This window comes from Eleutherodactylus coqui, chromosome 1, assembly GCF_035609145.1.
Source record: "Eleutherodactylus coqui strain aEleCoq1 chromosome 1, aEleCoq1.hap1, whole genome shotgun sequence".
NCBI lineage: Eukaryota > Metazoa > Chordata > Amphibia > Anura > Eleutherodactylidae > Eleutherodactylus > Eleutherodactylus coqui.
In genome coordinates, this window is record NC_089837.1 from 406646934 (window position 1) to 406673581 (window position 26648).

Consider the following 26648-nt stretch of genomic DNA (forward strand, 5'->3'; position numbering starts at 1 on the left):
TGTGAAGTCAGATATGTCTTGAATATTTATTTTTTTTATAATGGACCAGTATTGTGTAATTAACCGGGTTCTGGAAAATATGTAGCATACTTCCCCTGCAATAGCAAATTTCCAGCAGATATACAGAGATGGGAAACACTGCGAGACTTGGGTTTTATACTATCCTTTCATGATTTTACATGAATTCTCTTGGATATGAACACATATATGTAACTTGAATAAAGGTTCTCTCTGGTTCTGTAATTTATTTTCCAGTTTTAGACTCCTGACTTTCTGATATTTTCAGCCACTTCAAGTTTGTCTACGGCGATTAGATAGAGAATAATTTTTTTCTCACTTTTATATATACTCACTTTTAAGTGGCAGTATTGTGTCAAAAAGATATTACATTTAAAAAAGACATCTGATTTTTAAAGGGAATTCCGTAAGAAATATTCAGAAAGTTGAATGGGCTGTCTATTTCTCATTGGGGTCAAATTATTTAAGAAGAATTCGGGCCTTTTCACACTATCGTTTTCATTTCCATTTTGCTATTCCGTCAGCAAAAGTAAAGAAAATGCTTCAGTTTTGCAGTCCATAAAAATGTATTGAAGCTAAAAACCATAAGTTTCAGACTTTCTGCATTTTCTGTCTCCATTCCATTTTCTACACTCGAACAAAAATGCAGACTGATGCACTTTTGTTTCAAATTACAAAAATGGAAGATAAACAGATCCATTTTTATTGCATTGTAGTATATGGGAAATAGATGAAACAGGAAAGCAAAGCATTTTTCATTTCCAGTTTTTTTTTTCCCTAAGCAGCAGTGGTTCTTCAATGACTGTGGCTCAGTGTTTAGCGGTGTTGCTTTGAGGTGTCAGGGTCCTAGATTGAAATTTCACCAAGGACAATGTCTACATAGATTTTGAAATACTCTATACAGATGCTACCCTTGAACTTTTAACTCCAGCGCTGCAAGGCAATAGTGCTAATAATTGAACCACCATGCTCATTCCACCTTCTCTAGAGAAGAAAAAGAAGCTTGGCGACTAAGTCACTAGTACTGCTGCCTTGCAACACTGGAGTTATAGGTTCAAATCTGACAAAGGATAACATATGTATTGGGTTTTTCAAAGCCCACATAGATAATGTGCTTGGTGGGATTTAAACCTTGGGCCGTAGCAGCTCAAGGCAACAGCAATAACCACTGAGCCACATTCAGTGTGCCACTGCCAGCATGCCGGTATCCTAAGGGGAGTACAATAGTGTTTGCTTATCTTACTAGGCTGCACAAGAAATTGATCAATTTTCAATTAAATAGAAATAGTTCTATCAGTTTTTTTATGTATTAGTTTAATAAATCTGTCAAAAATAACCCAAAAGGAACTTCCGTTTTTCTGATTTTTGTTTTTAGTGTAACTGGACCAATTCAAGTGTCAATATAGCATTCTACTGTTATCTTAGAAAACTGTTGACAGATAGATTGTGTGTGATAGATTTTGTGTGGTGTTAAACAAATTTTTATAGGCAGGGTCAGACTGTAACTAAAAACCTGCAATGTCACACTGACCCCACCAATCCACGTACAATATTTTCCTCCCAACACCAGTAAGGAAAAAAATGTCTTGAAATGCGTGCCGTGGTGAATTTTGTTTTGCTTGGTCACGTGGTTTGTCACTTCCCTAAATATGAAAACTGCACCATCAATGCAACAAGAAAAACATTATGTGAGACAGACTCTCAATGACAAAAGCAGGCTTAGTGATTACATATCTTTACAGACACAAAAACCTTTGTGGTTACAGGTTTTTTTTTACAGAGGACTTGCTTCCTTGTTCTACACCTTTACAGAGACAGATACCTTGATATTTTGCAACAAAACATTTTCTAATACTTTTACTCTAACTGTAACAGGCTCAATTATAGAGTCCTTTACTTACATTCCTGCATGGTTTTACCTTATTGCACAGTTTCTATCTCTCAAAGCTGTGTTAGGTGATTCTCCATTTGGTAGGGCTCATTTTTGTATCCAGGCTACAGTGTAGCTCATTGCACACCAGCAGGCCTCAACACACAACTTTTAGTAAATTCCACAGGCATTCAATGGATGGCAAGCTTGCTAGTCAGCACAGCCGAGGCCATACTTACGGGGTGTATTTTGTAGATTTTCTGCGACCACTTGCAGAAAACATGGCTGCATTTCTCTCACAGTATGTTGTCTCACCAGTCTAAATCCCCAGAGCCTCTTCTCTAGCAGTACAGAATGCTCAGTCCTTATACAGTATTAGAACTCTATTTTTTTGCGGACTGTAGTCTTTAAGGTTTAATGAAGCATTTTTCATGCTACTCATCTCAAAGGTGGTGTATCCCACAAGAGAGTATTAAAATTTACTATATCTACAGCGAAAAGGTACTGTAAGCAACTTACTTATATAAAATGCTCCTAGTCACAGGGCCATGCAGCACAATCTTAATGTGTCCACACATGCATAGTTACACAGGATGAAAAAATACACAGGTCAATCAAGGTCAACCTTTATTTGATCCATTATGTGCTAGATCAAGTACCTAGTATTTTTCTATATACCGGCATTTATTTTTTATAAATCACTTTGGTTTGGCTTTTTCATGGTGTTTTGGCATTGGCTTTATCATACAACATGAAAAACGGCAGAAAGAAATGCATATTAACATGTGCAAATTAAACAAAAAAGCCATCCAAAGAAATTCTACATATAAAGTATGTGTGTAAGAAGTCTAAGTCCTTAAACATTACTAAAGGAACTTAGCAAAGTTACCTTTCTATTTTACATAATTATTTATTCATAAAGCCGTTAGCCAAGAGAATCACAAAATTATATTTTGAAATTATTCCATAAAATCATCCTTTACATCAATAACTTTTCAAACTCATTGACCTTTTTATCGATCTCCAGAATTTTGGATGAATCTTTGAAGTCTCTTATTATATAATATAATATGCTAAATATTTTATTCTATGGGTTAATTGTACTAATCACTCAAAACTAACATTTCACAGAAATTTTCAATACTTAAGACCATCATCGCATATCAAATATAATTTATTACTACCTATAAAAATCTAAGTAACAGGCCAAACAAATATTTTCTTATTTTAAAATCTGTTAATGTTTTTTGTCTTTTTTTTTTTTTTAATTAAAAGAAACCCACCACCAGCTGTGAGCACTACAATCTAAGTTATGATGCTCATAGAACAGGTTCCGAGGGACTCAGAGAGGTAATTTTTTAGACTTACGACCCCCCCCCCCCCCCCCCAGTGCCCATGCAGTCAGCCCCTTAACTTGACGCATGCATGGTACATTCAGATCGCGGACTGTGCCATTGTACTCAAGGTCGCTGGCTGTGTCCTAATTGATTTTTATTGGAGTGTGTGTACACAGCCTTCAGCTTTGATTCTGTTGACAAAATGTATGAGAGCTGGAGGGTGGGTAAGTATAAAAAATACCTCACTAGGCTTCTTGGAACCTGCGCTATGAACACAATAACTTAGTTCAAGATGATCATAGCTGGTGACAAGTTCCCATTAGAGCAAAAATTAACACAAGAAAGAAAATAAATATTTTCTGCAGTGGAATTGACAAATAGTACAGATTTTAAGTTTATTCTATGGCTTTTGGTGTGGATTTCACCTCTTCAAATGAAGTGAAATCCACATCAAAATCAATATACACCATGTGGATTTTCATTCAGATTTTGATGCAAATTTTGGTGCAGATCCTAAACAAATCCACTGCATATTTTTCACTGCAGAAAATATGCTACATTTGCACATAACCTTATAATATCTTTAGATTGCTATTTGTGCTCCTGCTAATATCACAGACACTGTGGTAAGAAGCAGCAGTGAAGACATTATTTTTTTTTAAGTTTGATCAAATTGTAAAGGTTTCAAAGTGCTTGCAGTAGAGACTCCATGCAATTCATTCTTTAGACTTCTATAATTAGTTATTGCATATATTTGAAACAGTAAGTAATATCTGATAAAACATTAGAACCACTGACAGGTAAAGTGAATTACAAAAATTATCTTGCTACAGTGGCACCTGTCAAAGATTGGACTATATAAGGCAGCAAGTGAACAGTCAGTTCTTGAAGATGATGTGTTAGAAGTAGGAAAAAGTCAAGCAGAAAGATCTGAGTAACTTTGACAAGTACCAAATTGTGATGGCTAGACAACTAGGTCAGAGTAAATAATAAATAGCCTCTGCCTTTAATTACGGAACTGTTCAACAAGATTCATGGAGCCAAAATCTTAACTTAACTAGTCCTGCCAGGAGCTTACAACTTGATCTACATTCATAAGGGTGATGAATGGAAGAAAGCATTCAATACTTGTAGAGCACTATGAATACATTGTAATTTCCTTTTGACTCAATAATGCTCAAAAGCAGGAATTTTCTGCTGATCTGTCTACACATCACAGACATGTGAAAGCAGTGTTATAGCATCTCTAAGCTAATGGTCTGTTACAAAGTTGGAAAAATGCGTATTTCAGCAATACAGTTTGTACTTCCTGCGATACGACCTCCAGATCAATCTTGAAGAGCAATCTGCAGTTCTTGGTTGGCCTAGGCCTCAGGGTCTGAGGGTGATCCAGTGCTAAGTTTCACAAATTATTATTGCCAATGAATACATTTTTCTACAGTTATAATTGCAATCTGTGCACTCACTTGAAGAGGTTCAAATGTAGAGACTTAAATAGGCTTTTTTTTCCATGTAATTTTTATTAGAATTTTATAATGCATACAAAGAGAGCAAATCATATTTTATAGCAATGGTTTCAACATTGGAAGAACAAGTGTGGTGTACATTTGTTTCGACATCAAATATTGTTGCAACACTGAGCGTTAAATTTCTAGGAAGTATGCAGGAAGGTAACATTTGTTCTGTTTCCAAACTACATTCAGCTCTCTTCAGTTGCTTGCATTAACGTCTGTATGAAAAAATTTCCATCTTTATTAATTCAAGAGTATTAGTTAGTTTATCATTTTTGAGATAAATCAAACTAGGAACATGTATCAGCCTAATAACGTGAACTGATGCCAGGATTTCCATATATTATTGAAGTTTTTCAGATTGTTTTTGGATTTAGCATGAATTCTTTCATAGTTGTAGTGGTCTGCCAAAGTATCTAATAGGTCTTTAATAGTTGGAGGATTTTTCGATCTCCATTTTCTGGTAATTATGAGGTTAGCGGTTAGTAAATAGTGACAAATCCATTTCCGATGGGATCTAGGGATGTGATCACACTCTAGTAATAATAGCGCAAGGTGGGGGCTATCTCTTACTCTGAGTCACATAATTTTCAGGATAACGCCAAAAACCTCCTTCCAAAATCCACTTATTTTCGGGCAATCCCATAGGATGTGTAATAGTGTGCCTTCATGTCCACATTTCCTCCAACATTGTTTGTCTTGATGAGAGAAGCTTCTAGCTAGTTTGACAGGGGTGTAGTACCATCTTGTTAATGTTTTGTAGTGGGTTTGAAGTACACTTGCTGATAGTGTAGATTTGTTAGCCCAGTCAAAGGCTTTCAACCATTGGTGCTTGGGCATCTTTCTTTTTATGTCCGTTTCCCAATTTAAAAAATGGATTTTTTTTGAAGCACCCATATCTCCTGCTAAGATGTTATAAAAAGCTCTTGTTTTAAATATTCATAGGGCACCTTTAGTGGCAAAAAGTGATCTAAGATCTTCTGGGAAGCGCAAGGACAACAGCTTATTTCCCTTCAGAAAAGACTGGATCCGATAAAATGAAAAGCGCTCTTCAGCGTCCAAGTTAAAGCGTGTGGAAAGGGTAAAGAAAGAAAGTATCCTCTCTCCCTCTAGTATGTCTGAGATGTGTTTGATCCTGTGTCTCCTCCAAGCGCCAATATTTAGATCTTGGATAAAAAACATAAGGATCTCCACTGGGAGCTCAATCGCCGAGTCTCTTTTTGAGTCCTTTTTAAATTTATAGACATACGTATTCCAAGCTTGTAGAGTAGTTAGCATAGGAGCGGACATGTCTTGGATACTCATTTGGAGTTGGATTTCTGGATATAGAGTCCCAATCATATATGCTTTTAGGAGGGAGTTTAGGGATCTGTTCTTATTTAAGTGGTTTTCTATTAGGCTCCATGACGGGACTCCCAAGGTCTGTATTCAAGCCATAGATTGGTTAAAGGGGTTGTCCCGCAAATTAAAGTAAAGCTAAACACTTCTGTATGGCCATATACATGCACTTTGTAATATACATCGTGCATGAAATATGTGCCATACAGAAGTTATATACTTACCTACAGGGGGTCCCCCCCCTGTGTTGGCGTCCCCATTGCCATGGCACCGACCAAAGTCCTCTTCTCCTCGCTGGAACTGTCGCACTTGCGCAGAGACAAATCTTCTCCAGGATGGTCCGTGCGCACGAGCTGCGTCCTGACTCCTCCCTCGGCCGTCCTCTTCTCCGCGTCATCGCGTTGCTCCGCCTCCGCCACGTGGTGCCGATCAGCCAATGAGGTGGCTGGAATCGGCAGTGGAGTGGACACTGCAGAAGAACACCCACGGTGCACCATGGGAGAAGACCAGCGGCGCCATCTTCAAAAAGAAGATTCTGCCACTGAAGAACAGCTGTCCGAGGAAAGTGTCCTGGATGCCAGAAAAGGATTTACTGTGCATTTTCTGCCCTTTGGTCGCTAGGGCCAAGGGGCAGAAAATTTTCTTCTTCATTTTGCCGCGGGACAACCCCTTTAAGTTTTGTTGCTTGCTGGTATGAATGAAGGTTAGGAACCCACATCCCTCCTTGCTTGCAGTGTAGGTAAAGAATTTGGGCAGCTACTCTGGGTCTTTTGTTATTCCAGATGTATTTCATTAGTTGTTTTTGAAATTTATCTATAATTATTTTTAGTATAGAGTACATCAAAGTTTGAAAGAAGTATAGAATTTTTGGTAAGAGTAGCATTTTATATAAAACAATCCTTCCTACCCATGAATGTTCCATCTTTCCCAGACGATCCAGTTCTCCTTGGAAGGAGTGGAAAAGAGGGTCCAAGTTCAATGATATCATTTTTGATAGTGGAAAACATAGCTTTGTGCCCAGGTACGGGATTTCAGATTGCCATTGGAAGGGGAACTCTTTTTGTATGTCTGTTTTTAAGTGTTTATCTATGTTAATACCTAGGATTTGAGATTTATCAACATTCAATTTATAGTAAGAGGCTTCGCTAAACATTTTTAGACATTCAGAAATTTTTCTTAGGGAATTTAGGGGGCCTGTCACAAACAAGAGGACGTCATCTGCGAATAACCCTATTTTATGTTGTCTATATCCCAGAGGTATGCCTCTGATCTCAGGTGAGGTTCTAATTAGTTCCGCTAAGGGTTCCATAATCATGGTGAACAAGAGAGGCGATAAAGGGCATCCCTGTCGGGTTCCATTAGTGATTTTAAGTGGGAAGGATAAGGTCTAGAGATGAGCGAGTATACTCGCTAAAGGCAATTGCTTGAGCGAGCATTGCCTTTAGTGAGTATCTCCCCCGCTCGAGACTGCAGGTTCGGGTGCCGGCGCTGGGGAGCAGTTAGTAGCGGCTGTCAGCAGGAGGGAGCGGGGGGGAGAGAGGGAGAGAGAGATCTCCCCTCCGTTCCGCCCCGCTCTCCCCCGCAGCTCCGTGCCCGCTGCCGGCACCCGAACCTGCAGTCTCGAGCGGGGGAGATACTCGCTAAAGGCAATGCTCGCTCGAGCAATTGCCTTTAGCGAGTATACTCGCTCATTTATAATCAGGTCCCGTCCACCAGAACTCTTGCAGATGGAGCAGAGTATAAGGCCCGGACGGCTTGTGGGAATTTGTCTCCCACCTCAAATTTTTTGAGAGCTGCAAAAGCAAACCCCCAATAGAGTCTGTCAAACACCTTCTCTGCATCCAGGGCAAGGAGGAAAGAAGGTGTCCGACCCGACCCAACCCTTGAAATCAAATTTAAAGCTCCTTGTACCATCTGCCACCTGCCTTCCTTTGGTGAATCCCACCTCGTCGGTATGAATCAGCTCTGGTAAAACTTCCAGAAGTCCTGTCGCTAAGATTTTGGAGTAAAGTTTAGTGTCTGAATTAAGGAGGGAAATCGGTTTGAAATTGGACGGATTGGTGGGGGATTTACCTGGTTTAGGAATCGTAGTGATTGTTGCCTGTAACATTTTGTCTGGCAAGAATCCCTCCACCACTGCCTCGTTAAAGGTTCGGACAAGATGGGGAGAAAGAGAAGGTGCAAACAGTTTATAATATTCATTGGAAAGCCTTCCAGGCCTGGGGACTTGCAATTTTTTAGATCTCCAATGGCTTTGGATAGTTCCAGTACGGAAATGGGTCTATCTAGTTTCTGGGCCCTCTCTCCCAAAGTGGGGAGGGACATTTTAGAGAGAAATCTTTCAATGATAGAAGAGTTAGGTTGGGGGACGGAAGGATCCTCTTCTAAATTGTATAATTTAGAGTAGTAAGTTTTAAATTCTTCCGCAATTAGTTGGGGGTGTGAAATTTTGTTGAGAGGGTTGTTAGGATTTATCAGAAAAGGAATTTTAGTCCTCTCCCTTTTTGGTTTTGTAAGGTTAGCCATCAACCTCGAGGGCTTGTCTATATTTGAGTAGAAGTTAGCTCTTTAGTACATGGAGTACGTTTTAAAGTTGTCTATTAGGATTGATTTGAGGTCACGTCTAAGCGCCATCAATTTTTATGCAAGTGCGTTGTTCTCTGAGAGGTTTTGTAGTTTTTGTTCTATTTCTTTTATCTTATCTAGTGTTTCATTGATGAGTTTCTGTTTGTTTCTTTTGCGTTGACAGCTTATTTTTATTAAGACGCCTCTTATCACCGCTTTGTGGGCGTTCCAAATTGTAAAATTACTCAATTTTGGGTCATAGTTTAGGAGAAAATATTCATTAATGGTATCACTGATTATTTTTTGGTTTTCAGGAGATTTAATGAGGTTTATGTCATTGCGCCAAATCTTGGGACTTTTGTGGGGTGTTTTTAGTTCAAGTTTCAGTAGAATGGGAGAGTGGTCCGACCATGTTGTAGTTCCTATCTCTGATGATCGGATATTTGGAAGTAACCACCTGTCCGATATAAAGAGGTCTTTCCTTGAAAAGGATTTATGTCGAGGGGAGAAATATGTAAATTCCTTGGAGGATGAGTTTAAGCAACGGAATAGAGATTCCCTATTGAAGCCATGGGTTTAAGGTGGGTGCTGTTCTGTTTTTTGCAGATGTGTCAATATCTTTGCCTGTATGATATTGAAATCTCCACAGATTAATAATTTCCCCTTTCAGAGTTTTTCAATTTTTTTGTTTACTTTATTCAGGAATGATATTTGTGATTTATTCGGAGCGCAGATATTAACTAAGGTGATTAAATGTCCCTGTAGACTTCCCACCCAGATTATATATCTGCCATTTAGATCTTTAACTAGCTCTTGCAGTACGAAATCACAATCTTCTTTAAACGCCACAAGGATGCCTTTTTGTTTCTTATCTGCACAGGCCATGTAAATTTGGGGGCATTTTTTGGACGTGAATGCTCTGGAAAGTGTGTCTCTTGGACACAAAATATATCAGCTTTTGGCTCATTTGCTTCTCTCCACATCATTTTTCTTTTTTAAATGGGGAGTTTAGATCTTTGGCGTTCTGTGATAGAATTCTAAGTATCATTGTGACTCTGTAAATACATGCTAATATCCTGGAATAGAATCTCGGCGACAAAACAGTAAAACCAAAATTTACCAGGCACAATAAGTATTGTAAAGTCAGTTGTTCACAATTCTTTTGAGATTTTCGTATTTGGATCTTGCTGACGTTTGTACCTGTAAGAAAAGAACAGAAACACACAACAAGCAAGAAAACAATACTTAATAAGCATTAGAGCAGGTTGTAAGGCCTGTCTGCTTATTTTGTGGGGGAAGAAAAGTTTGCCTGAACTGGTGCAGCCTATTTTAATCTTTGGCTTTAATTGGTGCTAACAGCAGTTTATCTGGTGGTGGTGTGCTAGTTCAGCAGAGATTTTTATTTTATCATTTAGGCGAAAGATTTAACATTGATCTCTGTGAATTCTTGCACTGGGATGGGTTAGAGGGTATGCCTTGTTTGCTCAGCTGGATTCCCCATTTCGCTAGTGTGGACTCTCCATCTTTTGGGGAAGATATTACATGCGTAGAATTGTCCTTGTGGACTAGGAGCTTTGTGGGGAAACCCCATCTATATGGTTCGCCGGCTGCTCTCAATGAAGAGGTTATCTGTGCAAAGGTTTTTCTGTTTTGTATAGTGAATGCAGAAAGGTCAGCGAATAGACGCACCTCAGAGTATGGAGTAGGCAGAACTTTCATCTTTCTTGCTGCGAACATAAGAGCTTCTTTAATATGGAAGAAATGCACTCTTGCAATAACATCACGAGGGATGTTTTCTGATAGGAATTTCGGTTTGGGCAATCTGTGCACTCTGTCAATCATTCGGTCTTGTTCGGAGGAATCTGGCAGAAAGGTCGCTATAAATCTGGAAAGGTAATTTTGTAACTCAGCTTGTCCAACATTTTCGGGGACTCCTCTGAGTTTAATATTATTCCTCCTATTCCTGTCCTCTACATCTGCCAGTTTGTGTTTGACCGCTATTACTTCCTCTTCCAGAGCGTAATGGACGTCGATCAGGTTGTTGTGAGAGGAGGTAAATTCTTTTATTTTATTTTCCATGTGATCAGTGCACTCATTTAGCTCCTGAAGCAAGTGTTGCAATGTGGAAGATATTTGTTTGATGTCATTCTGTATTGTGCCTCTCGAAGCAATAATCATATTTTTAATAAAGTCCTCTGATGCAGGGATGTTAGAGGATGGGACTTTATCTAAGAAGTTATCTTCTGTATCTGAGATCGGTTGTTGGTATTGTGGGGTAGAGAGTCTGGGCTTTTGTTTCTCCGGGCTGCTTAAGGGAGACGAAGTATGGGAAGATGTGTTTGAGCCTTGTGGCGTGGCCATTTTATGACTTTGTTTATTAATGGAGTAAGCGGCAGAGGGGCTTCCCTTCTCTTGCAAAAGTTCACTGTTTCCTTTTGCTCGACTCTGGGTTTCTCCCAGGTGAGGTGGATAAGTGTTTTTTTGTTTTTTCTGTGGCCCCTATAATGGATTTGCCTGTTGCTGCATGGAGGGTGAGGGGGATCGGGAGCCCACGGACGTCATTTTAGGTGAGTTTTGAGATGAGCTCCCTCTATCCCCTTGCTTACCTCTCCGCTCGCTGGGCTGCCTTGCATCTCTGACTGAGAGATGCAGGAGCCGGCCGCCGAATCTCACTCCTGTGGGCGCCGCGGCTGGTCCTCTCTCCTCCCCTCTCTCCGGCTGCATGAGAGAGGGTGATGGCGGCTTCTGGGTGTGAGCGGTCCGCTCCCGAGCCTCTGGATGCAACGGGAAGAACACCCTCCTCTTCAGCATGATGAGCAGGAGGATCGGTGTTCGTTGAGGTGAGTTGAATTTGCTGCTAGCTGTGCTTAATAGTAGGTTATAGGCTGCTTTAGGACAGAGCTTAGACAAAGACGTTCGTCTTCCTTCTCAGTCAGGCCACGCCCCTCTCTTAAATAGGCTTTTTTGACAGCTCCAGTTCTTCAATATCCAGATTTCTCAAGAGCATTTTATTTTGAAGCAGAGGCTTCTTCTATCAGGGTCAGAACCATCCTTTACTAGAAGAGCTCCAAAGATAAGAAGCCTGCAGAAGTAAATTATTCCATTAGTGACTGAGAATTCCTGGCAATTAGGTTAGCTTTTGAAGAGTGGTGACATCTGTTCCATTGACATCTGACTGCCATTGAACAGATGAGCAATCAGTAGAAAAATGTGTTCATATTTGGATTGGATCAATTTCACCAATCATCGGGAATCAGAATGGACGATTACGACTCCCATTAAAATCAATGGGAGTAAAAATCAGGTCACTAATTTGTCCTTCAAAAGGTCCCGAATGCAGCCCAAACCCCTTAAATTGCATGGGAATACAGCTACATATCTGGGGAACACTGTGCTTCTCCCAGAAACTGGTAAAATAGTGTACAGTGATGTGTGGGTCAATCATAACACAGAGGTGTCACTGAAAACAAAAGAAGGTTAGGGTGTTCTAACTCAAAACATGGAAGAACTCTACCAGTTGAACACACCACTCAAGCATTGGTGTTAACACAAAACAACAGGTGTCCTGCTTGTTTTAAAAGCAATGCATCACTTTTTGAAGAACATTTTCTACCAAGTAGACATAACACACAAGCACACGCCTGCTCCACAGAACATCTGTAGAGCTGCCAAAAATTATGATGCGCAAGACAGAAGATGCGCTGCTTGTTGAAAAAGCAATGTCATAAATTTTCCAAGAAGAAATTCTACCAGGTGAATACAATACAGGCCTCCTACTCATCCACTTCCCAAGAAAAAAGCAGTACAGTTACCAAAATTTATGCCAAAGGGGACAGCAGGTATGGTACTTGTTTTAAAAGTAATGTCATTTTTGTCAAGTTTTGCAAAGGACACATACTACCAAGTGAACAAGACAACCATGGGCAGGCCTTCTCCAAGGAAAAGCTGTAGAGCTACAGCTTTTTTTTGTGCTTTAGAAAATGTTTGTTTTGTTAGGAGTAAGAGAAAACATGGTGGAAGCAGGAGAAGGAGAGCATGAGCAGTTCCACCAGCACCACTTCCAGATGGATGGAAAAAAATGTTGCATAGCCCCCTCCACTGCCTCTGGACCTATATTTACCTCTCCCCTAGTTACTCTTCTTCCTCCACTTTTTCCTGTGAAGTGGAAATAGCCTTTTCCAGCAATGGATGTAAATATGGTTAATTATTTAGGAAGCACTGCACTACTGGTTTATCACATGGGCCAATAAAGGTTACATGTGTGAGATTTCCGGGGAGAAATCTCACACATGGGTTGTCTGCAGATTGGTCTCATTGTCACACATGACCTTAACTGTCTTCATATTGTGCAGTGGGTTTAGCCACATGTCACATTCAATTCTATGCGCAAAAGAATTAGCGTCCAAATTTTACATACGGAATCTAATTCTCTCACTTCCTGATGTCATCTATATATATAAAGCTGAAAGTCCTCACTGACTCACTGACTGACTGACTCACTCACTGACTGACTCGCCAAAAGTTCTCCAACTTCCCGATGTCGTAGAAACATGAATTTTGGCAGAAGCATAAATTATCTCCAAAATAGGAAAAATAATTGGGTCCCAACTCGATTATTCAATTCTAGCGCAAAAGAATTAGCATCGAATTTTACGTACGTAATCTAAATCTCTCACTTCCTAATGTCATAGAAACTTAAAATTTGGCACGGGCATAGAATATGTCATAAATGGGAAAAGTTAATAGGTACAAACTCGATTATTCAATTCTATGCGCAAAAGAATTAGAGTCCAAATTTTACGTACGGTATCTAATTCTCTCACTTCCCGGTGTCATAGAAACTCGAAATTTGGCAGGAGCATTGATTATGTCATAAATAGGAAAAGCTAATGGGTCCCAACTCCATTATTCAATTCTATGCGCAAAAGAATTAGCGTCCAAATTTTACGTACGGAATGTAATTTTCTCACTTTCCGGTGTCATAGAAACGTGAAATTTGGCACGAGCATTGATTATGTCATAAATAGGAAGAGCTAATGGGTCCCAACTCGATTATTCAATTCTATGCGCAAAAGAATTAGCGCCCAAATTTTACGTACGGAATCTAATTCTCTCTCTTCCCGGTGTCATAGAAACTAGAAATTTGGCAGGACCATTGATTATGCCATAAATAGGAAAAGCTAATGGGTCCCAACTCGATTATTCAATTCTATGCGCAAAAGAATTAGCATCCAAATTTTACATACGGAATGTAATTTTTTCACTTTCCGGTGTCATAGAAACGTGAAATTTGGCACGGGCATTGATTATGTCATAAATAGGAAAAGTTAATGGGTCCCAACTCCATTATTCAATTCTAAGTGCAAAAGAATTAGTGTCCAAATTTTACGTACGGAATCTAATTCTCTCACTTCCTGATGTCATATATATATATAAAGCTGAAAGCTCTCACTGACTCACTGACTGACTCACTCACTCACTCACTGACTGACTCGCCAAAAGTTCTCCACCTTCCCGAGGAAAAGCTAATGGGTCCCAACTCGATTATTCAATTCTAAGTGCAAAAGAATTAGCGTCCAAATTTTACGTACAGAATGTTATTTTCTCACATAGAAACTTAAAATTTGGCACGGGCATTGAATATGTCATAAATAGGAAAAGCTAATGGGTCCTAACTAGAGATGAGCGAACGTACTCGGTAAAGCACTACTCGTCCGAGTAATGTGCTTTATCCGAGTACCTCCCCGCTCGTCCTGAAAGATTCGGGGAGCGCCGCGGAGCGGGGAGCTGCAGGGGAGAGCGGGGAGGAACGGAGGGGAGATCTCTCTCTCCTTCTCTCCCGCCCGCTCTCCCCTGCTCCCCGCCGCAACTCACCTGTCAGCAGCGGCGCTCCCCGAATCTTTCAGGACGAGCGGGGAGGAACTCGGATAAAGCACATTACTCGGACGAGTAGTGCTTTACCGAGTACGTTCGCTCATCTCTAGTCCTAACTAGAGATGAGCGAGCATACTCGTCCGAGCTGGATACTCGATCGAGTATTAGGGTGTTCGAGATGCTCGTTACTCGTAACGAGTACCACGCGGTGTTCGGGTTACTTTCATTTTCTTCCCTGAGAAATTTGCGCGCTTTTCTGGCCAATAGAAAGACAGGGAAGGCATTACAACTTCCCCCTGCAACGTTCAAGCCCTATACCACCCCCATGCAGTGAGTGGCTGGCGAGATTAGGTGTCACCCGAGTATTAAAATCTGCCCCTCCCGCGGCTCGCCACAGATGCATTCTGACATAGTTCAGGGAAAGTGTTGTTGATGCCGGAGCTGCTATAGGGAGAGTGTTAGGAGTGATTTTAGGCTTCAAGAACCCCAACGGTCCTTCTTAGGCCATAGAAATCGCAGATCGCACCTATGTGCGAGGGAGGGAGCGACAGCCTGCAGCAGCGCCGCAGAACACCAGGAGAAGTGAGTAATGATTTTTATTCTTTGCACCGCTGTATTGCCGGCGTATAAGGTGACAGTTGGGGGGTCATCTTATACGCCCCGTCGCCTTATACGCCGGTATATATTTTTATTGTAACACATTTCTGGATGAATTGCAGGGAAGGGCTTATATATTTAAGCCCTTCCCGACAATTCATCCCGCGATCGCCGGCAGCCCATTGCTTTCAGTGGAACCTGCTGTATTGCCGGCTCCATTGAATTCAATGGCCAAACATCGTTCTTCTCTGCCACAGCTGTTACAGCTATGGCAGAGGAGAACGATCTTTATGCTGACAGTGGGGGGGGGGGGGGGCAATCTTGCCGCTATTGTGGCTTAATAGTGGGACCTGGGAACTTGAGATGCAGCCCAACATGTAGCCCCTCGCCTGCCCTATCCGTTGCTGTGTCATTCCCATCACTTTCTTGAATTGCCCAGATTTTCACAAATGAAAACCTTAGCGAGCATCGGCGATATACAAAAATGCTCGGGTCGCCCATTGACTTCAATGGGGTTCGTTACTCGAAACGAACCCTCGAGCATCGCGAAAAGTTCGTCCCGAGTAACGAGCACCCAAGCATTTTGGTGCTTGCTCATCTCTAGTCCTAACTAGAGATCAGCGAACGTACTCGTCCGAGCTTGATACTCGTTCGAGCATTAGCGTGTTCGAGATGCTCGTGATTCAAAACGAGCAACACGCGATGTTCGAGTTACTTTCACTTTGATCTCTGAGACGTTAGCACGCTTTTCTGGCCAATAGAAAGACAGGGAAGGCATTACAACTTCCCCCTGCGACGTTCAAGCCCTATACCACCCCCCTGCAGTGAGTGGCTGGCGAGATCAGGTGTCAGCCGAGTATAAAAATCGGCCCCTCCCGCGGCTCGCCACAGATGCATTCTGACATAGCTGAGGGAAAGTGCTATCGTGTTGGAGCTGCTATAGGGAGAGTGTTAGGAGTTATTGTAGGCTTCAAGAACCCCAACTGTCCTTCTTAGGGCCACATCTAACCGTGTGCAGTAGTGTGGATGCTGCTTTTTGCAGTGTTGCACTTTTTTTTTTTTTTGTATATCGGCCGTGCAGAGCATTGCGCCCTGCAGTAATTATGCATAGTCCAGGGCCAGTAGTGGTGGTGAGGCAGGGACAGAAGACATATTTATTGAATATAGGCAGTGGGCCTTTCCAAAAACATTTGGGGAAAAAAATCTATTTGGGCTGCCTGTGACTGTCCTCAGTGTACTGGGTCTGTGCTGGGGGTAGTTGTCCTAATTCATACGCAGCCACCTAAGTGTTACAGCAGGCTTGCGCAAAATTCTTTCCTGCCTCTGTGTTGGCTGTTACATCACCGCTGTATTCCAGTCCACAGTACAACAGTCTGCAGTTATTTTACATACTCCAGGGCCAGTAGTGGTGACACAGAGAGAGAAGACATATACAGTGTATATAGGCAGTGGGCCTTTCCAAAAACATTTGGGAAAAAAAATCTATTTGGGCTGCCTGTGACTGTCCTCAGTGTACTGGGTCTGTGCTGGGGGTAGTTGTCCTAATTCATACGCAGCCAGCTAAGTGTTACAGCAGGCTTGCGCAAAATTATTTCCTGGCTCTGTGTTGGCTGTTACATCACCGCTGTATTCCAGTCCACAGTGCAACAGTCTGCAGTTATTTTACATACTCCAGGGCCAGTAGTGGTGACGCAGAGAGAGAAGACATATACAGTGTATATAGGCAGTGGGCCTTTCCAAAAACATTTGGGAAAAAAAATCTATTTGGGCTGCCTGTGACTGTCCTCAGTGTACTGGGTCTGTGCTGGGGGTAGTTGTCCTAATTCATACGCAGCCAGCTAAGTGTTACAGCAGGCTTGCGCAAAATTCTTTCCTGGCTCTGCTGTGCAATCCGTAAGCGAAGTCAACCTCCAACCACAGGCCAATAAGCGGCACATTTAATTACAGCGTTCTGTTTCTGAACTACTGGTAATACACCATGCTGAGGGGTAGGGGTAGGCCTAGAGGACGTGGACGCGGGCGAGGACGCGGAGGCCCAAGTCAGGGTGTGGGCACAGGCCGAGCTCCTGATCCAGGTGTATCGCAGCCGACTGCTGCGGGATTAGGAGAGAGGCACGTTTCTGGCGTCCCCACATTCATCTCACAATGAATGGGTCCACGCGGTAGACCTTTATTAGAAAATGAGCAGTGTGAGCAGGTCCTGTCGTGGATGGCAGAAAGTGCATCCAGCAATCTATCGAACACCAAGAGTTCTGCGCCGTCCACTGCTGCAACTCTGAATCCTCTGGCTGCTGCTCCTCCTTCCTCCCAGCCTCCTCACTCCATTACAATGACACATTCTGAGGAGCAGGCAGACTCCCATGAACTGTTCCCGGGCCCCTGCCCAGAATGGGCAGCAAGGGTTCCGAATCCTCTCCCACTGGAGGAGTTTGTCGTGACCGATGCCCAACCTTTGGAAAGTTCCCGGGGTCCGGGGGATGAGGCTGGGGACTTCCGGCAACTGTCTCAAGAGCTTTCAGTGGGTGAGGAGGAGGACGACGATAAGACACAGTTGTCTATCACTCAGGGAGTAGTAATTGCAGTTAGTCCGAGGGAGGAGCGCACAGAGGATTCGGAGGAAGAGCAGCAGGACGATGAGGTGACTGACCCCACCTGGTTTGCTAAGCCTACTGAGGACAGGTCTTCAGAGGGGGAGGCAAGTGCAGCAGCAGGGCAGGTTGCAAGAGGCAGTGCGGTGGCCAGGGGTAGAGGCAGGGCCAGACCGAATAATCCACCAACTGTTTCCCAAAGCACCCCCTCACGCCATGCCACCCTGCAGAGGCCGAGGTGCTCAAAGGTCTGGCAGTTTTTCACTGAGAGTGCAGACGACCGACGAACAGTGGTGTGCAACCTGTGTCGCACCAAGATCAGCCGGGGAGCCACCACAACCAGCCTCACCACCACCAGCATGCGCAGACATATGATGGCCAAGCACCCCACAAGGTGGGACGAAGGCCGTTCACCGCCTCCGGTTTGCACCGCTGCCTCTCCCCCTGTGCCCCAACCTGCCACTGAGATCCAACCCCCCTCTCAGGACACAGGCACTACCGCCTCCTGGCCTGCACCCACACCCTCACCTCCACTGTCCTCGGCCCCATCCACCAATGTCTGTCAGCACACCGTCCAGCCGTCGCTAGCGCAAGTGTTGGAGCGCAAGCGCAAGTATACCGCCACGCACCCGCATGCTCAAACGTGCACATAGCCAAATTTATCAGCCTGGAGATGCTGCCGTACAGGGTTGTGGAAACGGAGGCTTTCAAAAGTATGATGGCGGCGGCGGCCCCACACTACTCAGTTCCCAGTCGCCACTACTTTTCCCGATGTGCCGTCCCAGCCCTGCACGACCACGTCTCCCGCAACATTGTACGCGCCCTCACCAACGCGGTTACTGCCAAGGTCCACTTAACAACAGACACGTGGACAAGCACAGGCGGGCAGGGCCACTATATCTCCCTGATGGCACATTGGGTGAATTTAGTGGAGGCTGGGACAGAGTCAGAGCCTGGGACCGCTCACGTCCTACCCACCCCCAGAATTGCGGGCCCCAGCTCGGTGGTGGTATCTGCGGCGGTGTATGCTTCCTCCACTAAACCACCCTCCTCCTCCTCCTCCTCAACCTCTGTCTCGCAATCTAGATGTGTCAGCAGCAGCAGCACGTCGCCAGCAGTCGGTGTCGCGCGGCGTGGCAGCACAGCGGTGGGCAAGCGTCAGCAGGCCGTGCTGAAACTACTCAGCCTAGGAGATAAGAGGCACATGGCCCACAAACTGCTGCAGGGTCTGACAGAGCAGACCGACCGCTGGCTTGCGCCGCTGAGTCTCCAACCGGGCATGGTCGTGTGTGACAACGGCCGTAACCTGGTGGCGGCTCTGCAGCTCGGCAGCCTCACGCACGTGCCATGCCTGGCCCACGTCTTTAATTTGGTGGTTCAGCGCTTTCTGAAAAGCTACCCACGCTTGTCAGACCTGCTTGGAAAGGTGCGCCGACTCTGCGCACATTTCCGCAAGTCCCACACGGACGCTACCACCGTGCGCACCCTGCAACATCGGTTTCATCTGCCAGTGCACCGACTGCTGTGCGACGTGTCCACATGGTGGAACTCTACGCTCCACATGTTGGCCAGGCTCTATGAGCAGCGTAGAGCTATAGTGGAATACCAACTCCAACATGGGCGGCGCAGTGGGAGTCAGCCTCCTCAATTCTTTACAGAAGAGTGGGCCTGGTTGGCAGACATCTGCCAGGTCCGTGGAAACTTTGAGGAGTCTACCCAGGTGGTGAGCGGCGATGCTGCAATCATTAGCGTCACCATTCCTCTGCTATGCCTTTTGAGAAGTTCCCTGCAAAGCATAAAGGCAGACGCTTTGCGCTCGGAAACAGAGGCGGGGGAAGACAGTATGTCGCTGGATAGTCAGAGCACCCTCCTGTCTATATCTCAGCGCATTGAGGAGGAGGAGGAGGAGGAGCATGAGGAGGATGAGGAGGAGGGGGAAGAGACAGCTTGGCCCACTGCTGAGGGTACCCATGCTGCTTGCCTGTCATCCTTTCAGCGTGTATGGCCTGAGGAAGAGGAGGAGGATCCTGAAAGTGATCTTCCTAGTGAGGACAGCCATGTGTTGCGTACAGGTACCCTGGCACACATGGCTGACTTCATGTTAGGATGCCTTTCTCGTGACCCTCGCGTTACACGCATTCTGGCCACTACGGATTACTGGGTGTACACACTGCTCGACCCACGGTATAAGGAGAACCTTTCCACTCTCATACCCGAAGAGGAAAGGGGTTCGAGAGTGATGCTATACCACAGGACCCTGGCAGACAAACTGATGGTAAAATTCCCATCCGACAGCGCTAGTGGCCGAAGGCGCAGTTCCGAGGGCCAGGTAGCAGGGGAGGTGCAGAGATCAGGCAGCATGTACAGCACAGGCATGGGAACAGTCTCAAAGGCCTTTGACAGCTTTCTGGCTCCCCAGCAAGACTGTGTCACCGCTCCCCAGTCAAGGCTGAGTTGGCGGGAGCACTGTAAAAGGATGGTGAGGGAGTACGTAGCCGATCGCACGACCGTCCTCTGTGACGCCTCTGCCCCCTACAACTACTGGGTGTCGAAGCTGGACACGTGGCCTGAACTCGCGCTGTATGCCCTGGAGGTGCTTGCTTGTCCTGCGGCTAGCGTCTTGTCAGAGAGGGTGTTTAGTGCGGCTGGGGGAATCATCACAGATAAGCGTACCCGCCTGTCAACCGACAGTGCCGACAGGCTTACACTCATCAAGATGAACAAAGCCTGGATTTCCCCAGACTTCTCTTCTCCACCAGCGGACAGCAGCGATACCTAAACAATACGTAGGCTGCACCCGCGGATGGAAGCATTGTTCTCTATCACCATCAAAGACGTGGACCTTTTAGCTTCATCAATCTGCGCATGATATTCATCCTCCTCCTCCTGCTCCTCCTCCTGAAACCTGACGTAGTCACGCCGAACGGGCAATTTTTCTTAGGGCCACAAGGCTCAGTCATATAATTTTTGTAAACAATTTTTATACGTTTCAATGCTCATTAAAGCGTTGAAACTTGCACCTGAACCAATTTTTATTTTAACTGGGCTGCCTCCAGGCCTAGTTACAAATTAAGCCACATTAACCAAAGCGATTAATGGGTTTCACCTGCCCTCTTGGTTGGGCATGGGCAATTTTTCTGACGTACATTAGTACTGTTGGTACACCAATTTTTTGGGGCCCTCGCGTACAGTGTAATCCAATTAATTTTTTGCCCCCCTGCATTAAAGCTGATGTTACATCAGCTGTGTTGGGCACTGCAGTGGGATATATTTATGTACCGCCGGTGGGTTCCAGGGAGCCACCCATGCTGTGGGTCCACAGGGAGTTGTAACTGCATGTGTCTACTTCTAAAGAACCCCAGTCTGACTGGGGCATGCAGTGTGGGCCGGAGCCCACCTGCATTTAATCGGACGTTACCTCAGCTGTGATGGGCACTGCAATGGGATACATTTATGTACAGCCGGTGGGTTCCAGGGAGCCACCCATGCTGTGGGTGCACACGGAATTCCCATTGCGGAGTTGTACCTGCCTGTGACTATTTATAAAAAACCTCGGTCTGACTGGGGCATGCAGACACCTTGACAGAATGAATAGTGTGTGGCACATAGGTTCCCCATTGCTATGCCCACGTGTGCAGCTCCTGATGGAGGTGGCACAGGATTGGATTTCTCATTGCTTCTGTACAGCATTGTGGGCTATCGCCCCGCCCCTTTTAAAGAGGGTCGCTGCCTAGCCGTGCCAACCCTCTGCAGTGTGTGCCTGCGGTTCCTCCTCATGGCAGACGCACTTATAAATAGACATGACGGTGGTGTGGAATGAGTGCAGCTGAAGGCTGCGCAGGGACACTTTGGTGTGCGCTGTGGACACTGGGTCGTGCGGGGGGGTTGGGCAGCATGTAACCCAGGAGAAGTGGCAGCGGAGTGTCATGCAGGCAGTGATTGTGCTTTGTTGGAGGAAGTGTCGTGCTTAGCTAAGGTTTGCATTGCTAATGAGGGCTTTTCAGAAGTAAAAGTTGTTGGAAGGGGGGGGGCACTCTTGCAGCTATTGTGGCTTAATAGTGGGACCTGTGAACTTGAGATGCAGCCCAACATGTAGCCCCTCGCCTGCCCTATCCGTTTCTGTGTCGTTCCCATCACTTTCTTGAATTGCCCCGATTTTCACAAATGGAAACCTTAGCGAGCATTGGCGATATACAAAAATGCTCGGGTCGCCCATTGACTTCAATGGGGTTCGTTACTCGAAACGAACCCTCGAGCATCGCGATAATTTCGTCCCGAGTAACGAGCACCCGAGCATTTTGGTGCTCGCTCATCTCTACATACAACCATATTGGTTGTCACCTTATATGCAGAACCTTTACTGACTGAACATGCTAACAAAATAAAAGCTGATCAACAGTTTATAATAGTAATTCTTTATTTATACAGCTCTAACATATCCTGCAACTCTTTAGAAATCAGAGGGAACATTAATAGACAGAATCAGACATTTCATACAGAATTAGATCAAAAACCATCTTGAACAATAGGGGTGAAGGTTCTGTTTACAAAAGCTTGCAAACTATGAGGAAATAAGGTGACAAAAAGGTGCAGGCATGAGTTCTGTACAATTGCCAAGCTATCTTTCAGATAAATTGGGTAGTAAACATAAGGCTGTATGGTCACTAGCCAACACTCATACAACCCAAATTCCAAAAATGTTGGGACACTGTAAAATGTAAGGAAATGTAAAAAAAAGAAAGAATACAATGATTTGGAAACCTCATATAACCATATTTTATTTACAATAGAACATAAAACACATATCACAAGTTGAAAGCGAGATATTTTTCTATTCCATTAAAAAAAAAAATCAACTCATTTAGAGCTCAGTCACACAGGCGTTTTTGCACGCGTTTGTTCGCACATAAAAATCTCACTGTGTGCATAAAAAATAATGCGTGATCAAATCCATTGCCACCCATATATTCTATCTTTTGTCCGTTTGAATTTTATGCACATGTAAAATTCGCACATGTATCTGCTCCCATTGAAAGGCATTGGTTCTATATAGATGCGGACTGCAAACGTAACTGACAGATACACATTAAAATTCAAAATTGATGGCAGCAACACATTTCAAAAAAGTTGCAACCGGGGTATGTCTACCATTGTGTAGCATCCCCTCTTCTTTTTACAACAGTCTGTAAACATCTGGGAAGTGAGGAGACAAACGGGTGAAGTTTTGGAGAGGAATGTTGTCCCATTTTTGTCTGATGTAGGATTCTATCTGCTCAACAGTCCTGGGGCTTCTTTGCTGGATTCTTTGTTTCATAATGTGCCAAGTGTTTTCTATGGTTGAAAGGTCTGGACCGCAGGCGGCCAGTTCAGCCCCTGGACTCTTCTTCTGTATAACCATGTGTTACATTCATCCTGGACTGCTAATAAAATTCTGAGATGACTTGATACTGAAGGAGTCAGTACTGACGTGTTAGCTTGTTATACTGATGGCTAGACGCAGGAGCAGACAAAAATGAGAGTTAGCATTCTCCGACAGAACCCACCTCGCAGCAGAGCACCCATCCCAAGAGGGATGACTCCACTACTTTCACGAGGACAGGTCCAAGGTCAGAGGGAAACCAGAGTACAGGGACAAACCAGGGACCAGGGACAAACAGAAAATGACAATAAATAAAGGATCAGAGCACAGAATGCAAAACCAACAGAAACACAGAGGACAAACCAGAACACAGGAGCCAGACAGACAAACAAACAGGAAAACTGAGCAAGCTTACTTGATCAGGAACACTAAAAAATAACTGGCAACTCTCAGCCAGAAAGATCTCAATTATATAGAGAAGGGGGAGAAGCCGGTTGGTTGACAAAACTGTCAATCACAAGCCACTAGCTCAGCTAATGGCTTCAGTAATCCTGAACTAGTAAGCACAGGAGATATTAAACCTAGCTAGTCAAGATAGAAACCAGAGTAGCAAAGGTGTGCTGGCAGAGACTTGATAGTGTGCTGACTAAGCCCGGTTGTCCACGGGTGTTGCGAAGTCCCGCGGCAGATCTCCGTGAGACTTCAGGGGATTTCCATTTTGCCTCAGTCCACTTTAAATGAGCTTTAGCCCAGAGAAGACACAGGTGTCACAAGATGGTGTTGATATATGTCTTCTGTGCATGATACAGCTTTTACTTGCATTACTGGATTGCACTGTGAACTATGTTTACAGACAATGATTTCTGAAAGTATTCCTGAGCCCATGCAGTCATTTGCCTTACAAAATCATGTTTGTTTTTAATGCAGTGATGCCTGAGAGCCTGTAGATCTCGAGCAATCAATATTTACTCTCGGCCCTGTCCCTCGTGCACATGAATCTTTTGATTGTAGTTATTCAAAGTCTTCACAATTTTATATTGAGGAACATTTTTCTGAAATTGTGCAACAGTTTTTGGATGCAGTTTTTCACAGATTTGTGATCCTATGACCATCTCGGCTTCTGAAAGACTCTGCCTCTCTAACATGCTTTTTTTATAGCCAGTCAAGTGAATTAGTAGAAAATTAACTCAGCTGCTTTTCTTTAGTACCACTTATCACTCACCACTTCCATCCTTCTACTAATCCTGTCTCCTTTTTTGGAAATGTGTGGCCTCCGTCAATTACTAAATCAGCTAATTCTTTTAAATGTATTTACATTTTATACAGTGTCACAACTTTCATGAAATTGGGGTTGTATATTGTAGCAGTACAATGTTGGAAATGGCCACTAGAGGGCTCAAAGAAAGTCTGCTGGACAGGGGAAAGATGCCTCTTCTAGTTAATTAGTAGGCACTTGAGGGAGCTTTATGTAAAGGTCATGTGTTTCCTAGGCTTCCAGTATGACCAGGAGCGTAGCTACAGAGTCATGGGCCCGAGTGCAAAGGTTCAGCTTGGGCCCCCCACACTCCATATCCCCACCATATAGTAATAGGATAACATTGCCATACTGTAACTGTTTGTCAACTACATACCGTGACTAAATAACACCACCATACTCGAACTAGATAACATTGCCAAGGCGTAACTAGACAACATTGGCATAACATGACAGGTAACACTAACATACCATGACTAAATATTACCACCATACAGTCGCAGAATAATGCCATTATACTATAAGTGAATAACAGTATAATATTAAAGCGATTGTCCGAGTTGTAATTTTTTTTTTGGATTGTTGCTCTCCTTGCCTCAAAATAATAAAATATCCTGGACTCACTTCTCCCGACTCCCTGCATATCAGTATCGGCAGCTCCAGTCTCCCTACAATATTGTATTTATAGGCTTCAGTCAGCCTGCATTCGGGACATCATTGTGGTTTGCAGTCAATCGCAGACATCAGCGTTTCAATACTAATAGCTGCAGTAGCTTGTGATGTCCCAGATACAGGCTGACTGCATTATTACTGTGATCTCAATAGTGGGGTCAGAGCTCAGGGCAGTATAGCAGATTTCATTATCTTCAGGCATAAAGAGCATTACATCAAATTTAAAAAAATGAAAACTCAGACAATTTCTTTATAGCTATGTTCACACATTGTGGATTTTGGTATGGATATGCACCAAAAAAACGTGTCAAAATCTGCACTATTTGGTGCAGATTTTGACATGGATTTTGGTGCAGTTCTGCAGGTGATTTCACCCATTCATTTGTTGGGTTAAACTCTGCTGCAGAACCACACCAAAAAAACACATCAAAATCTGCATCAATTCTGCTACATGTGAACGTACCCTAATAGTAATAACAGTGCCCCCAAATATGGCCCCTTTAGTGAAAGTGCCATGAAATGCAGCCCCTTTAGTAGCAATGCCTCAAATATGGTGCCTTGAGTAACAATGCTCCCAAACGTGGCCCCCTCGGTAGCAGTGCCTCAGGATGTGGCCTCCTTATTAAAAATGTCCCTAAATGCAGACCAATCAGTTATAGTGTCCGAAAAGGTGGTCCCCTCAGTAACAGTGTCCCAAATATGGCCCCTTACGATAGCAGGTCCTCTGGTCACCCAGCGTTGCTGTGAGTGCAAATGTGATGTCACCGCGCTCAGTCACCTAACCTAGAAATGGCAGAGCCCAATTTCTCATCTCTGTGTGCAGTGTTGTGTGAGCACTGGGTCAGAAATGCTATCTTTTCTCCTTAGGGAGAGCACCGATATGGTGAGTGAGGAGACACAAATGACCATGCACACTCCTCTGGGTAATATGCAAATAAGGGAGATGGAATAAAACCTCCACAGTGCCACCTATTGAAAGGCAGCATTCTTTTAAGCCAAAGTCTGACTTTTTATACAAGCCTTGTAACAATGACTGGGAATTAAAAGCAAAGCCAGACTCCATGTACATACAGCTGTTTCAGGGTGTTTGCCCTTTATCAGTGTACAGTAGTCTGCCTTTGCTAGTGAGAGGCCTGGGGCGGTGGTCAGAAATGCTAAAAATAGTACCCAGGCTGGTTTACATGGGCCGATGATCACTCAAAGATCGCTTAAAGGATAGTTTGAGTGACAGCTTTGAGTGATTATTTTGCATAAACTATTAAGTAGCTACTCAACTACTTAGTAGCAATTAAATGTGCAAATGAAGCCTTAGCTGAATGCAGTTAATAGCCCGAGGCTATTATCTGCTTTCAGATCCTTTTGTTCTCAAGCGCGGAACAATGCTATCAGCACTCCCAGTGGAGAACTGCTGCTAAGGCTGAATGATGATTTTTAGGTTGGACTGAATTTAATGATCAGCCAGCATTGCCGAAAATCGCACAATGGGCTCATACTTAGATGCAACGATTATCGCTAAAATAATCGCCGATTAAAAGGACTCGCTTGGAGAAATTTGAAGATGAGTTATAAGTCACAAAGCATGTCAAGCTGCACTTGGAAAGTGACCTGCAAGCTACGCGGGAACAGTTTGAGGTAGATAAAAAGGCCTGTCAGCTTGAACATGC